The sequence below is a fragment of the Fundulus heteroclitus genome, chromosome 12 (assembly GCF_011125445.2).
Source record: "Fundulus heteroclitus isolate FHET01 chromosome 12, MU-UCD_Fhet_4.1, whole genome shotgun sequence".
Classification (NCBI taxonomy): Eukaryota; Metazoa; Chordata; class Actinopteri; order Cyprinodontiformes; family Fundulidae; genus Fundulus; species Fundulus heteroclitus.
In genome coordinates this window covers 14,624,252-14,641,090 of record NC_046372.1, presented here as the reverse complement: position 1 = coordinate 14,641,090, position 16,839 = coordinate 14,624,252, and the positions used below count along the sequence as shown (strand labels likewise).

The 16,839-nt window shown below is 39.2% G+C and overlaps 1 protein-coding gene across 3 annotated transcripts in view; it reads left to right on the top strand.

The window, feature by feature from the left end:
• LOC105928374 (protein FAM214B) overlaps positions 1-16,839 on the top strand; it is a 35,693-nt gene that overhangs the window by 2,105 nt on the left and 16,749 nt on the right. Inside the window, exon 2 of one of the 3 annotated variants that reach the window (XM_036144032.1) lies at positions 13,309-13,451. The exons of 1 other annotated variant lie outside the window; for it this stretch is intronic. The gene's annotated coding sequence lies outside the window, so the exon portion shown is untranslated. Of the gene's footprint in view, positions 1-12,840; positions 13,452-16,839 lie in introns of those variants that run through there. One more of the 3 variants, XM_036144031.1, reaches the window with a different exon arrangement.

Sequence of the window (16,839 nt, the reverse complement as noted above, 5' to 3'; positions counted from 1 at the left end):
TCATGGCTGTAATCTTTTCTCTTTTTTTTTTTTAATGTTTTGACCCTAACTGGTGGCTCTTTGCAAAGTGGCGGCCACTAAACGCTTTGAGCTGATGAGTGCTTGTCATCAGGCCTCCGATGAGTGTCTGCGGGATTTCATGTCGGAGATTACAGATGATTATGTAGGTTGGATCCAGCACTCGAACACGGCTCTGGGGCTATATTGATCTCTTATGCTGTGCGTGTGGCTGCATCTGAATGCTGCTGTTTACAGAAGCAAAGTGACTTCTGTCGGCATCGACTCGGGACAGATTCGTTTTCAACGCAAAAGAGAAATTGTGATTGAAAATGGTCTGCTTTTATTTTGTTCAGCGGCAGTTTCTTGGGACAGACGTACAAATCCAATTCTGTTCATTTTGTTGTTAAAACAAAATGTCAGACAATTGTGCATTTATGAGATCAGTACTAGTATAAATACTAGTCTTTGCCCCGTCATCTCAGAGATATAACGGGTTTTTAGATCAAAGATGATTTGTTTAAAAAGACCCCACAGACAATGTACTCTTTAGAGTTCAGTTACCTTAATATCAGCCTTTTTTTTTTTTTTTTTAGTTTTAAAGAAATTGGCACATGCAAAGCTTTAAATTAATGTCTCTTTGGTCCCAATAAACGATGTCACTCACAGTCGTTATGCATATTTTCCACAGCTAAGCTTTTCCTCTGACTTACTATTAAAAGTCTGGCTGTTAGTTTAAAAATGGAATATGTACTTACCAAAAAATAAAAAAATAAATGCAGTTTTCCTATATCTATAACTTGATTGTGACTCACGCTAGTTGAATTTTTATTTTTATTTTTTTTATAATGAGGTGGTGTAAATGTGTCATCTGTGTTTTTCTATTAATGGTTTGGTCCAATATATTGAAAGGGCATTCATAAAATAAAACATTTCCACACGTAACGCTATTCATATGTTAACCGTTTTCTTTCCAAACGATGTAAATGATTTCAGATGCTTTTATTGAAAGTTCTTCCAAGGCGCCTCAAACGGACCTCGACTTGCTCCTCAGTTGCCCCATCCGGTTTGATCAAACCGTTTCAGCCATGTTTTACTGGCATTTTAATTAAGGTGCTGCGTTTGATTGATCTTTATTAATCAAAGGGTAGGCGGTACTTGCAGGCTGCTGGAGTTGACTTGGGACCAAAGACAATGACTGGGGATCTTTACATTAAGTAGAAAAACATGTTAATTTTGTGTAATTGGCTTATATATCTATCAATTAAACAAAATTTATAGAAAACCTTCAGTCTATGCCTCAGGAATTAATTAGCTTCCACTGTTTGACAAAAGATGTTTCTTTTTTCTTTTTTTTTCTTTTTTTTTTACTTCTATTAAACCCTTCATCCCAATTCAGTCTCCAGTGGCTTGATGCCTTTTTTTATTAATTGGATTTTAATCTCAGCTGACATCGAGAGGAGATGGCAAGATGACTGCATCACTTGCTGAATTAATCAGCATGGTCTGACATTACAGCCCGAGAAACAAAGGTCCACGAGATCCAGTTCTCCGTGGCTGTCCCCTTAGATCAGCAGTACTTGGATATGTTTGTCCTGCAAAGTTGCAAAGCATTCTTTTGAACCATGTGCGGAAAAAAAAGGTTCATGGTATGCAATTTTGATGAAAACCGTTTCCTGGACATCTGAAATATCTAGAAAACGCATTTTTTCATAGGAGACTTCTAGCCAAGATGCTAGAACGTGTTGCTTCTTTCCTTGCCTGCATTTTAAAAAGCAGTTGAATGTTTTTCTGTTCAAGCAGACATTTAGTTGCACATTGATCTTATTGTTTCTATCGCTTGTTGTTGTCAGCCTGTCTTTTAATGTGCCCTGTTTATGTTTTGATGCATTTCAAATGCGTTTTGTTGTAAAGCACCTTGTGATTTAATATCTGTGCTACGTGGGAGAAAAATACAATACTTGACCTAAATCAAGTCTTATAGATTTTGTGCTATATTTTGTTTATCGCTTTTCAATTATCATTTTTTTTTTTTTTACTTTTTAAAATTATATCACAAAACTAAAATGATAGTATCTTCCATCCAAATGTTCAAAGGTCAGCTTCATTGTGCGGTGATTGCTTCTGAGTAAAGGTGCTGCATAGCAACCAGACGGGTTTAAACAAAGAGCTGATAACACACAGCTGATCGGCAACTTGATTGGAAAATTAAGGTACAATAAAAGCGGCAGGGTGGTTATATGCATTTGTGGAAATGTGCTGCATTTTTCAGTTTAAGTAAGTTGACTGTTTTTTAATCTTTAGTTTATTATGATGGGACAGCAGGATTTGTGGTTTTATTTGGTGTAGAGACATTTTCTGAGTTTTCCCAGCCTAGGTCTGACTGGTCTTTCCTCTTTTCTCTCTTAGCTTCAGATAGTCTTTGCTCGCTGTTCGTTGTTAGATAACTCTGCCTTCGAAATTCTTTATCTTATGTCCTTTTCCCTGTCTCTGAAGTAAGAGAAATAACCTTTATTCACATTTATAGTTATATTTTGCATATGCTCAGAGCTTTAGCTGATATTAAGCTTTAGTTTGGCTTGAATGTGCTTTATTTAGGTTCTTTTGAAGAACGCATATGAATATAGTGCACTTCCTCCGTAGGGCCTTTTATATTTTTAAATAGCTTCTTTACATGTGCCAGAATTAATGAGTAGTTATTGGAGGGCAAATATCTCTATTATGTAGGTCAGCACAGAGCTTATCAGGCTAAGATCTGTTCACTCTCAGCCTCTTTCCTGTCACCGCTTTGCTCTTTATAAGTATAGATTGTTCTCTTTAAAGTTGACTCATGTCCCATTTCTGTTGTATATTTCTGCTTCTCCGTGTGGCGGACACCAGCATGAATAAAAAGCCTGGGTGTTCGCATAAATATCCTGTTGCCTTGACTGATCTGTGTTTTGAAGTCAAGAAGCATTCGTGACCTTAAAGCAAGAGAACCGAAACTTTGTGTACAGATGTCTGCAGCGTAAACTGGATGCATTTTCAGGTCGACTGCAACTGTCAGTCGATATTTTGCTGCCAGATCAAACATTGATACGACCAAAACACAAAGTGAGACCAGGAAAAAGTACATTTGGCTGCTGACATTTTGTTCCCTTAGTGACAGGATTAACTACTGTTAGCAATACAAGCTAATGACACACATCTCTTCATTTTGTGTTATCAACTTTTGCAGCGACATGTTCACTAAATGAAGTTGTATAGCAGTGTGTCTGTGTGTGTGTGGAAAGCTGAAGGAAAAATTGAATAATTTAAATTGCAAAGAAACTAAATTAAAAGCTATCAACTTTAAAAGCAAGGCAGCCATGTTGGATTATGTGGTTGGTGAGAAACTTCTCAAAACGTAAACTTCTGCAGGCCTTCCTGTTAAATTTTTTCAAGTTCCAACCTAGAAAGTTCAATTTATGATTAAACAACACATCATCTTGAAACCCATCAAGCTGTACCAGTGGATCCGAACGTTCTTTTTCATTTTATTTCGTATTACTGTTTTAAAAAAGTCTTCTTGTATAACGGTACTTTGAAATTATGGTATTTATTTACATAATACTTTATAAAAAGTTTGACAAACCCTGGTATTGGCTATACACATAGTATCTTGCAGAACATTGTGACCATTTTTTGAGTTGAATTTATCTATTCATCACAGTATTTGTTGGTGTTTTTGACTACATTAGGCATCAAGTGAAGACGGTGTCCCTAAAGTCAGTGTGACAAAGTCAGGGGAAAAAAAAAACTGTGAGCCAAACTATAATGGGTAGAGGACTAGCACAGGAAATGTTAACGTACAGCTCCAGTGTTGTGTTCCCAGCCAGCAGGTCAGTATCGGCTAAAAAGTGGTCCAAGAAACGACACATCTGTGCACATGGAGGATCAAAAACCGCCTAGTTTGGTCGTATCCAACAGATGAAGCGCTACTTGATAAAGTAGTTGATACTGGTTCTGATGGGTTTCAGAATGCACAGAACATTGCAGGTGTTTTTTTTTTTTTGTTTTTTGTTTTGCATGCGAAGCTATATAGCCACATATCAATCAGGAAGTACTCAGATTCAACCTTTGCTGAATTCATGTCTGTTATATGTGCCTATGGAAGCATGAGAAGTCTTGAAACAGCACCCGGGTATTTCTGTCTCTTCATTTGCATGCTAATTAGTGTGGTACACCAATGTGTTATGTTATAAACGCTTAAGTGTGTATGTGACTTGTTTCCCCACTGGGTCTCATCAGAGGCAGGAAACTGCTTTGTTGTCCCGCTTTTGTTTGTGGTGTGATGTAACATGGAACGGACCCATTTAGCCGTGAAGAAGGGAGGCAGAGAATGCGAGGGAATGATGGGCATTGAAGGTGCAGACAGTCGTGAGTCAAACACATTTTGGCCCCGTTTTTGTCACCATAATCATGCTGCCTTTACAGTAAATAGGGTTATTTCAGTGTACAAGGATTACATTGCTTACCACCAAGGTGAACAAAAGCATTCAGTCGTGGCTCAATACTTACAGTACATCTAATTTAATAATTTTATTGCTAAGCTTCCTGAATTGGCCTGTAGTTGTTCTTTATTCACATTTGCTGCATAACCATTTAGACACTGGTATTAGTCACATTCATGATTCACACAGGCGTTGTACTCGCTAGAATGTGTAACATTTACATTTTCAACCTCACTACGGCCTTTTATAATGGACTTCTATGTGACTGATACCCTTAAAAACAAGTGTTTTTCAGTGTGGTCAAACAAGAAATGTTAGAGGCACAAAACGAACTAGATCTGGTGTCAACATGTCGTTTAAAGAAGAATGAAGACAAACATGAGACTAAATTTGGAAAGCTGATAGAAGCACACCCTACAACAGTTTTTCTTAACCTCCAGCACCCACAGTCCTTGTATGTTTTAGATGTAGTTCTGCTCCACCAGACCCGACTGGTCGTAGAAATTGGTTGGTTGTGTAAAAAGTGAAAAATATTAATCAGATATATAATAAATTAGTTTTTGTTTTGATTGTTAATTTATTGTTTGTGTTTTTTTCCTACAAATTTAGATTACTTGTGAGAGGCATTATTTTTTGAGTAATATGAGGCTTATATTATGGTCAGATTAAGGCAAAATGTCTGCTCTGGTTTCCACTTTCCAGGTTAAGTGGTAGGTGTAGGTCCTCCAGCATGGTTCGGTTTCAGTGAAGATTGGAGGTTAGTGTTTGGCTTTGGCTTGTCCACAGTGAATGGAAGTGTCCTCGGTGACTTAATAAGGATTGCTGGGCAACCTTCTCATTGTAAGTTAAACTGACCTCAGGATTAACCCTGGCCAGACCTTTCTTTGACCTCTCTTTTTAAATACCCAGGCCAAAATGGACCAGAGGCACTGCATGTTAAACCCTACAGGCATGCACATGTGCTACTTTATGATTACAGAATTTTAGAAAAAAAACAGCAATATCCATCGCTAAATGCCGCGTTGTCTTCGCTCCTTTTTCTCACCGGCTAGTTCGATGCGTTGAACACTTTAAATATAGCTCAGCATTATTCCTGCTGGTATCATACTTGGATGGGAATCCATCTGATTTTACTGCAGACCCAACAGTCCGCTGCAACATTTCTCTCAACGCCTCTCCCAGAAATGTAGGTGTACATAAGCTGCCTGCGACTCTTCCTGTAATCTTCTCGACCATCCACTTTGGTTGGTCAGCAGTCATCTGTTGGACTGGCTGGAGAAACGGTGACCACACGCTGGTTAGGCATTAGTCAAGTCCTTAGGACCGAAAGGGTTTCTTTTCATCCCTTCTCTTTCCCCCTTCACTCCCCAAATATCCGACTGGAAGACATTTTGCTTGCATCAGTGAAAGCAGTGCAGCACGATCATACAGTCTAAGATTGTCAGTAGCATGAAATTAAAGAGCATGAGACATAGGTGAACAGACAGGCAGCTGAATTCAGGGTGAAGGATTGAGGACTGAGAGGGAAAAGAGATGAAGTGGTGGGAGAGAGAGAGAGAGAGCGCTTTATTTCCTGTCCTCCATGAATAGGCAGCATATTTTTCTGGAACATTCCTCTGAGCTGGCCGGGCCTGTCACCAAGACTCGGGCTGCCACACTTTCCCTCTTCTCTGCATTTCCTCTAATTGCACTTTTTGTCTGTCTGACTGTTACGCATAAGTCACTTCCTAATTATTCTCCTTCTTTGGTTGATTCCATAAACCTTTTTTTTTTTTTTTTTAACTAAGCTCTCTTGGTCATTGTAGAGGAAAGTTAAAAATAAAAATCTTGAAAAACTCTTGTATTTAATTAGTACTAAATGTAGTTCATGAAAGTCGCATAACTCTTGTAGTAAATAATTGCTAACTTAAAACCAGACTGAAGAAATCTAACATGATCATGTGGATTACACCAAACTGTCTAAGTGTTGGTTGGGAAATTTATTCATAGTGGCACATTGCAGTATGCAAAGAAGACAAGTTTTCAAATTTGCAAAGTTAAGCTGTCTTTTAGCAATGCATTGTTGTAGTAATTTATTCCAACATAAAAATGGTTGTACAAGAGGAAAAAATAAATAAAAAAGAAGCGTGCTCTATTGGGGTCAGGGTAAATAGTTTGCTGCTCTAGCACTGAGTTTACATTATTCGTTCAACATTGTTTGTGTGCTGTAGTTTTATGTCTTTACCATTGTCCAGTTCTTTTACATTTATGGAATATGGAACATTCATTCCTTATCATTTTTAGTTAGGTTTATCTCTGTTGAATCTGGTTTGTTTTAACACAAAATGCCTAATTCTGGCAATGAAAATAGTCTTTTTTTTTTTTTGCATTCAGATGAGTTCTGAAATCTAACAAGAGTCAAACGTAATGTGTTGTTATACAAGTTTAGCTGAGTCTTTACATATTTTACACTTGTACCTTTTAACCTGCTCTTAGCTTCAACGGGCCATCATTACCATCTATTATTAATGTTTCCTTAACATAAATGTATTGAGCTCAGAGTTATAAAACTCAATGATAACAGATTTAAACTCAATGCTTTTACAGCACCAATCATAAAAGTTGCACTCCTCTTCCACCGGGGAGCTGAGTGTTGTATTATTATTTTTTTATTATTTATTTGCAGCATTTTTAAAGGGTGGGATGATTTAAACAACAAACAACTTGAAGTGTGTTGTTTTTTATTAAAGTTTCTTTTTTGTGTGGATTTTCTTTAAAATTACATATACAGTCTAAAATAGATCAGGGCAGTTTTAAACATTTTGATTGGTTAAATGTTCCTGAGCAAGCTCCCCTTTTGATCACAGGCTTTATTTAGCCCCCATAAAGCTCCTGAGGGGATTCTAGTTGGATATCTGACCCCGCTTCCTCAGACTTGGTAACTTTTATTGGTTCGGTTTTCTGACACCAACCCAGCTTTTAAAACCCCTTACGGCCTGATTTTATTAAGTATTTTCTGCTTTGAAGCTGATTAGTTAGAGATTGTTCATTTGAATGCAGCACATACGACGGATATAAATGTAAAGGTATTTAATTAAAATGCAAATGAGAAAAGCTAGGCATAACTGGGCATACCTCTGATGGCTAGAATGCAGCAAAAATGCTTCTAATATGATTTTTGGTATTTGTGAAATATGCATTAAGTTAAACTAATGGGAAACATACCTGCACTGCATTAAGACCAGAAGCAGTTTTAGACAAATTTGTGGCAATGGTCGAGAGATTAGGTGTACTCCACAAATTTCAGGTGGGGTTGGGAAAGCTGTTGTTGCTACAACAAGATTAAATGTACCGAACTTTTATAGCATCAAGGCACTTTACCATATTGTCACATTCACCCAATCAGACTCACTAACACGCACACATTCATACGGAGATAGGCAACTTGGGGTTAAGTGCACAGGGGTAGGCTGGAATTGAACCCACGACCTTCTGATTGCAAAGGGACTACTTTACCCTTGAGTTTTGAGATAAAACTAAAGACAGTTTTGCAGTAGCTTCCCATTATTATTTCCTCTACCTCATGCAATACACATGTACCACTGGCAGTGAAAGAGCCTCACAGTATGACGCTGCCACCGCCATGCTTTACAGTAGGTACAACCTTCATAGAAATGAAAGCCTCACCTTGACTGTGCTTAACATACATCTTGTCATTGTGGCCAAATAGCTCAGTCTTTGTCACCTCTTATCTTAAAAATCTTCTCCAGAAGGGATTTGTTTATCCATTTTGGCAGCTTCGAGACAGGCTTGTTTCCTAAAAGTTTAATATCATTTCACAGTGGATGGCAGCACAAGTATTAAATGTGGTTTCCAGGTTGTGACAGGCTTGTGGTTTTACGGTTCATGGGTTGTTCCTTAACATCCTGACCAATTTTCTGTTATCTGAGGCTGAGGGTCCTCCTGGGTCTTCCTGATGCACAAATGTTTAAACCAATCTGGGAACATAGTCGTAGTTGTTTAGAACCAGCTTGACCTACTGGAAAACGCATTGAATCAAAACATTCAAGCAAATTTAATCAACTAAGCAACACACTGTCTTTTCCATAAAAGCTAGCCATGAAAATTGTTTCACTACACTGAAAGAAAGACAGAAACTCTCATGTTATAGTAGCACTTTGGTGCATTCCACTATGTAGAGCTCAACCCACACAAGAGTACACCCATTTTTAAATATGCTCACATGGGCCTTAACCTCCCTCCACATTGATGCACTTATGAATATTATTATACTGTCGTCCCACCCATGTCCCTCATCACCCCATTTCCTAAAATGGTGTATGACCTTTGACCTTTCTTTTGAAACTGTGACTAACTGATTTATTCAGTCATCACTGACTATATATATATATATATATATATATATATATATATATATATATATATATGTATGTGTATATATATATGTGTATATGTATATATATATATATATGTGTATATGTATATATGTATATATGTATGTATATATATATATATATATATATATATGTATATATGTATATATAAAGTTTGATAGACTGAGTGTATATTTTCAGCCCATCTTTCTGCTCAGCTGGCCTGACAGTGCCTTTGTTTGGGGGGGAGGGTCTCCGTGGAGAGAACACACCCTTTCTTTCCCCAGATATGGAAACGTGACCCTTAAGTCAACAGAAGATTGCAAGTGTGTTTGTGTATGCGGCAACATATGATCTTCCAGGGCTGCTTAGGAACTAGGTATTTCATGTTATTAAGAAACTGTGCTGTGGAAAGAGGCAGCAGAGCCTGGTTAAAATAAAATAAAAAACAGGAACCTTGTCTCATCTCAAGCTTTCCTCATTAGTTTATCTCTCTGTCTCTAAAAGTTCCTCTTCCAGCTTCTGTCTCCTCCCTTTCCTCTCTCCTATCCCCACATCTCTATATTTGGAGGTGCATAGTTAAACACGTGTCTTGTTGTTGTTGTTGTTGTTGTTGTTTTTTTTAAAACCACTTGTCTCCTCACCTATGTGTTTGTACACTCTAAGAAAGCTTGCTCATTGTGTCAAACAGCAGCAAGAGGGGCCTACATTCTTCCGCCATGAAAAAATACATTCAGTCTGTGTGCATTTTCTCAGCTTACAGGAGTGGATCTCCTTTCCAGTGACCGTCAGAGAATGGGCCCATGCTATCTGTTCAAATAAATGTATACAGACTTGCAATCCTGACCTTACTGTTCTGTCATTACCGCCTCACTGCTTGTGTCTCGTGTTATTCTGCCATCTTTATATATGGTTAGTTATTTGACCTTTTTACCCATCAGTTGGTACTTTAGAAGAGCCTTTGTTGATCATGTTTTACTCGGTCTGTGTGTTTGGTGGGGTTGGCGCTAGTCTTTTGTGTCTTTTACACGTCTGTCGTCGTTTGTATACTGTAGATCGGGAGGGTGCAATCTGGGAAACATGCGTTTAAAACTTGTTAACGTTTGGAATCCGGCCGCATTTTGTTCCCCTTATTACAGACTTCTGTCTAATTCAGAGGGCAAAGGGTTCAGCATTGCATTTTGTGTGTGAAAAAGAGCAAGTGACAACAGATAAAGAGTGAAAAAAGTAAAAGGACACCAAATTTCAAAATAGTTTTCTTTCTTTTTTTTTATAACTATGGCTGATGCACTTGATGAGATATCTGCCAATTCTGATTTAAGTGGTATAACTACCCTCTGACGTCTGTTTTTTTTTTTTTATTTGAGTGGCGAATTGTAATAAATATTACTATTAACATGATTATCGATTGCATTTAGCCATGCCATTTCAACCAGGTTAATTACCAAATAATCATTATACTGTATATAATACTAGGGTTCCATCTGTACATATTAAACAACACATTTTCCTCGTGTTTTTGCCTTCCCTCTCAAGAAATAGCTGTTGAGGAATCTGTTTTCGTGGTCCCTCAAATATTTTTAGGGGTTTTTCTGAGATTGCACTTTAAAAAAATTAAGATTTGGCTCCGTTTGCAGAAATGAATGTTATTGTACAAAGCCCCTACCAAAAACGACATAAAGTTAAGTTAGTTATAAGTTAATGTGACTAGATTTCTTTAATGAAACTGGGGACGTCTCTGATTTTGTCAAGGGAAGGTGTGTGTGTGTGTGTGTGTGTGTGTGTGTGTGTGTGTGTGTGTGGGGAGGGGGTGTGGGGGGGTGGGTTGGGTTGGAGTTGTCACTTAAATGAAAAAATAAACTTACCTTGCCGAAGTATTACAATACCGATGTATGTAATGTAATTTGTACTTTACATTATATGGACATTAGTGTTTTAAACACAAGATAGCTATTTTGGAATTTGAAGTAATTGTTGGTGGGAAACATTTTCCTCTTGAATTTTGGATTTCAGGAAACCTTCCCAGGATTCCCCACACCGTATTATAAGGCTTGAGGGCTGTCAGGCTTTTAGTATTGTTTTTTCAAACAATACTATATTTCAAAGAACCTTTTAAAACCTAGTCGGCGAGGTGGTACTTGATACTGGTAATTGGCTCATGCTTAATTCTGGGGTTTGCATTTGCATTTACTTCAACATGTAAATTTAATTGTTTTACTGATTCTTTTATGCAGAGCAATTTAAAAGTTCATACTTGAGTTTCACAAGACATTCAGGCAAGTTGGTAGGCGCCAAATATATTTAAAAAGCAATAGGGGTGTCCCGATAGAAGTTTGTTTTCCAGAGTACAAGTACGAGTACTTCAGTTTAGATATTTGCCGATTCCAAGTACTGATACTGAGTACTTAATAAATAGGTACTTGTCCATCACAAATAACTTAATATCATTGACCACTGAAAACGATTGATCATCAAGGGCGATGAATTCGGTTAGCTTCAGTTATATTATCACTTTTTCTTATTTTTTTGGAGAGTCGGTAAACAACCTCCTGGTGTATAGCACCACTACCTGGTATATGGTGGTATCTAGCCTTTGTGTTGCAGTGTAGTCAAGTCTGGGAGGAAAATTGGTATCGATTCAGAGTATCGGGTTGCTTTTACGAGTAAGAGTACTTGACGCTGGTATCGGCCCGTTACCCGATACCAATACTGGTATCGGTATCGGGTCACCACTAAAAAGCAATACAGGTTTAATAGTACAGGGCAAAGGGAGAGCAGATGATACATTTTAGTGCATATATCTATTTTCTGAATTTCTCTTATTTTCTAAAAGTTTGATATTTAGGAGTTTTTCTTTTGCGTCAAGTCACACTCAAACTTTGTATGTCTTTATAAACCTTCTTACGTCTTCTACCCTCTGTGTACCAGAGATAAGACGAGAACCAAACAGCAACAGGCAGGAGTGCATGTTCTATCTGGCTAGAAACAGATGCAGTGTGTCACAGTTGGAAGCTGACCAGGAGGCTGACATAAATCAGTAGTCATAGCAGGAAGGTGACGGTCAGCAACTGAAACACGAAGAGACGCGGAGCTGTCTTTAGACTTGTCTCATGTGTCCCTACCAACCAGACATACAGTATATTAACAAGCAAACCACAGCTTCCTTCTAAAGATAATGCAGCACGCTGCAGGGAGGTGTGCATCTGTGTCTGCAACAACTAGGCAGAACTTAAACGTGCAAAATATGCACAGCTGATATACTTTGAGGTGTGCTACCTCCCTTTATGTGAGCGATAGGTGAGAGAGAGCGCCCTCAAATGTGTGATGCGTTTTTCTTGTGCAGCGCATACTTTAACCACACTCCTCTGTGACATTCGTTGCATAATCATGCTGTTCCTTATTAGCTCACAGATGCTAGAATTACTCACATGCACACAGCTGATGGCTGCTTCTGGTGCTCTGCTGATAAACTTTTTTTTTTTTTTTTTTTTGTTACACGTGTGCTCAACTCCTTATCTGTACTCTGGCTGCTGTTATTCTGCTTTTCCTGCTTGAAGCTCTCACACTGCACAGACTGCAGCTCGTATGTGAGAAAGACGGCAGAAAGAAAGGGGGAGGGTGAATTGTTTGGATGGGTGGATCTTTAATCTCCTTTTATTATTAGATTTTTAATTTTCTTTTTAAAGCTGCATGCAGCTAAACATATATTGCTGCGTGTTTGTAAAAGTCAAAGGTAATCACAGAAAGCAAAACATGCTTAAGGTTTAAGAACTTTGAATGCACAGCTTGAGAAAAGTGGTCTTTAATTTTTGCAGAACAGGCCAAGTAGGAACAGGTGGGCGGGCTCCTGGCTCCCTGTACTTCCTCTTCCCTTTCACTCTTTTCCTCTCAGCCAATCAGGACCTCACCCATTACAGCTGACCCCCCCCTCTCTTGGCTCGCCAATCGGCTTGCAGCGTCCAATCCCCTCTCCTTTCTTCCCTCTGTATGCCTTCACTGCTGAGTGAGCAAAGCATGCCTCAATCTATCAGCTGAGAGGAAAGCAACAGAAGGAAAACACAGAGCAACAGAGAGAAGGGCAGGACAGTGAGAAAGTGTCGAAAAGAACGACAGAGGAGTAGGAAAGAGGGGGAGAAAAGGCGAGGAAAAAGAATAAGAGAGACGGCAAGAGAGCAGAAACTGTTTTTAGATACTTTGCAGGAGCACATAAACTGGAGAAAGGAGGAAAAAGTGGGGGTGGCTTAAAACAGAAAAGGAGAAGGAGGGCACAGGCAAGGCAAATGGGGGCTGGGAGTTGTTGATAGGTTTTTGATTTGTGTATGTGTGTGTGTGTGAATGAGGGTGGAGAGAGGTAGACAGGAAGAAAACAGAGAAAGCAAGCCCTAGTGCAAGCTGGTGGACGAACCAAAGGAAGGAAGGCAGAACTTGACGTAGGTCTCTGTCTTTTCACACTACGAACCGTTCAGGGCGAAGGGAACGGAGACACCAGTGAGTCAACAGAGGGAGGGAGAAGGCGGCCTGACCCAGCCGAGGAGAACACTGTCACCTACCCTGAGCTAAAATAAAGGAAGGAAGGAAGGAAGGAGGCTAACCTCATCTTGGTGACGGGGTGAGTGTGACAAGTTCTCCTGCTCTCAAGTCAAGTGCTCCACTGTTGCTCCTGTTGATCTCTGTCATACTGTCAGCTGGACTCGGATGACTCAACGTCTCCTAAAATGGCCACATGAAAGGCAGAGAGGCAGGGAGGGGAGAGCAGGAGGGGCAGAGGGGACCCTGAGTCAAACAGCATTTTCAGCAAAAATGTCACTTCGCCTGCTCAGGTCAGAATGTCATGATAGCACAGCCCTAACTGCTGCGCTTTCTCCGACTCTGAGGTTTTTTTTTTTTCTTCTGCCCCATTCGTGCTTGCACCCAACCCTGTCACTATTTGTCAATTCTTTGCTACTTCCTGTCATTTGTCAGTGTTAAACACTCACAGATGCACTCTGTTGTCTTTCAACAGAGGTGCTGTAATCAAATCAATCAGCTGATTCTTTGCAGCTGATTGATTTGGTTTAATGTGCTCAACAAAGTGTGTGTGCGTTTTTTTTTTTTTATCAGTTTCTAGGCACAGAACAGACCTGGGGAGTAGTCTGGGTGCTGATCTGCAAAAGCTTGATGAGGCAATCTGTTGTGGTATGGACTCAAAACGTAGGCGGGACAGAGTGAAAGTCAGAAGCCATAGATTAAACTTTTTTTTTTTTTTTCCCAACAAAAGTTTAATTCAAGAAGACAACCTGGGTCACATACTTAAAAAACAAATCACCCCACTGTTATGCAGCTTGGGCAGTTGTGTAAAAGTCAAACCAAATGTGGCTGAGAGTTACTTGTTGGAAAGAAAATAATTTTAAGCTGGGTTTCTAGCAAAGGTGCAAACTTTATTAGATATTGTTTAGAAGAAGTCAAGAGATCGATGGCATCTCGGGAGGAGCTGCATTCCTTCAGCCGGGACAGGGAAGCTGGACAGAGCTTCACTTATGGGTATGGGTAGATATGAGAAGAGCTTTAAACAATAACTGCAAAAGCTCATGAACTGTTTTTTGTTTCTTTAACTCAAACATTTCTGAGAGCGCTAATGAAGGAGCGGAAGTTAAGATTTTAAAAGATGCGGCTCCACCATCCGTTTCTTTTGAAGCGTTCGCTGAACAACGACAAAAGCATCCCTCAGCCAGTGAAGCTGTCCAGTCAGATGCGTTTCTTCCCAACACAGCATCTTTAATGTGTGGCGCAGCGAATATTAAACAGAAGGCGGTATGAAGACGTGTTTTTTCCTTCGCTGCTGCAAGACAGAGAGTGATTGTGCTTTGAATGCCAGGCTTTGTCTGTGTGTGTGCATAGGCATGTGGCGTTTGTGTGTTGTGATTAATATGTACACAGGCCAAATGTCAGGCTATTTTTTATTTATTTTTCCCGACTAGGTGCTAGCTTTAAACGCTGTCCCTGACACCGTCCCAGATCTTACTGAGAGGTGGAGTCTAGGTCAGATCCATCACTTTATGCGTTTGTGTGTAGTTACAGTGCCTTCAAAAAGGATGTATACCCCATTTATTGTTTCCACGTCCTGTAATCACAGACTATGATGTATTTTATTGGGTTTTGGAACCTCCACCTTTTTGTTAATGATCAAATTATTCTTTTTTTTTTAACTATATTTAATAATTAGTTGACTTCTGAAGGCAATTGGAATGGACTTTAATTAGGGGCGCCGGTATAAGACCATGTACATGTTTTTTTTTAATCATTATTCACGATTATGCTCTGCTGTGTTTCTATTTCATTATGCAGATGCTCTAGCTGATATTCACACTATGCCTGAGGTGTGGTTTATTTACCGGTTAGGTAGAAGCATTGCAGTGAGCTCATTCTGTTACCCCTGTCCGCCAGTCTCTGATGACGAAGTGAAAGCCCTCTTGCCCTGTGCCTGTCCGCTCTGGCCCATCTTGACATCAGACAGCTGACCTTTGACCTCACGGCCACTGTCTCCCTTGGCCTCAGCACACAATAGAGCTTATGTGTAGATGATCTTATCCACTCCTGTGAACAAACATACACATTCCAACACACCACTGCAGATGTATGTCTGTCTTAATGGTAATGCTCTCTTAGGTTAGAATGTGTGAGGATGTTAATGGTTCATAACAACCCAATCATGGTCGCTTTAGGGCGGTGATAAAGATCGCATGGATACATCTTAATCCCAAATTCTGTACTAAAGGACTTCAGATTGTTTTAGAGGGAAAAAAACTAAACTTAGCTCGCCTCCAGCTTAGTTTTCTATCACTAATAAGCTAGCCTTGATAGCACTTCTTTACTACATTGCTCTTCCTTCATTGAGTTTTAATATTAAGTGTATCATGTAATATGCTTACCATTTAGACTTGACAACAAAGATTTAAATGTCTACTAATGATACTCATTTTAAGAGAGAAACAAGCCTCCGTACCATATAGGGAGGACTTTGTATAGTGAATGAGTGATGGGCGAACAGTGTGTCATATTTTATGGACACTTTAGGTTTTTTCCAAATAGTAGTCCTTCCTGTTAGATTCAAACAGAAAATTGTAGTTATTAAATTTATTGCAAAACAATGCACGTTTTAAATTCATAATCTACTGCAGTTTACTGCGATAGGCATGCATCCAGTGAGAGAATGTTAATTTCAGTCGATGGAGGCTTTAGATTTGCCCCCCCAAATGCTGGGGAGGTGACTTGGATAAACTTACTAGTAAACATCTCTGTCTTCAGTCCCTGCTTTTGTAGCACACCTAATATAGACTCATTAGAGGCACGTTATGGTGCTTGCATCTTGTTGAAGGTTATGCACTTTTAGCTTTTCAACCTTGAGTACCTTGTTTTGTTGAGCTATTTATGTTTGATGGGTAATTTTGGGGGAAAAAATCATTGTGACAGGATGGTTCTGCTTACTTTGCTAATTAGCAATGTGAGTCCCAGTTGTTTTGAGTTTAGCTTGTAGGCTGTGAGCTAACGCGTCGCGTAGCAGCTGTATCCATGAACACCATAGGTTGGCGCTGATGTTGGCGAGGGAGCTCCTCATGCTTCTGGTCTATTAATACATTTCTCAAGGTCTTTATCTGGGGTGAAGTTTCACCGCATGTCCATCATCTTCTGTCCTCACTCCCTTTTGAATGGTAGTTGCTGTCAGGTGATTTCCCACCTTCCTTTGTCATCCAACTATTTCCAGTCTTCTTAAGGCACGTTCCTAATCATTTTATGCTTGGAGGTTTTCCAGCAGCGTTTCAAAAATGATCTAAAATAGTTTTGGATTCAACCACAGAGGATGAAATCTCTTAACACACAATGATTTCCCAAAAAATCCCAAAACGACAAGCAACTTTTCCCCTTAAATATTAAACTAGTCATTTAAAAAGAAAGGTTAAGTGAACAGGGTTAATTTTGGACAAGTTAGTATAAATCCTCCAGTCCCATTAACTTAACTT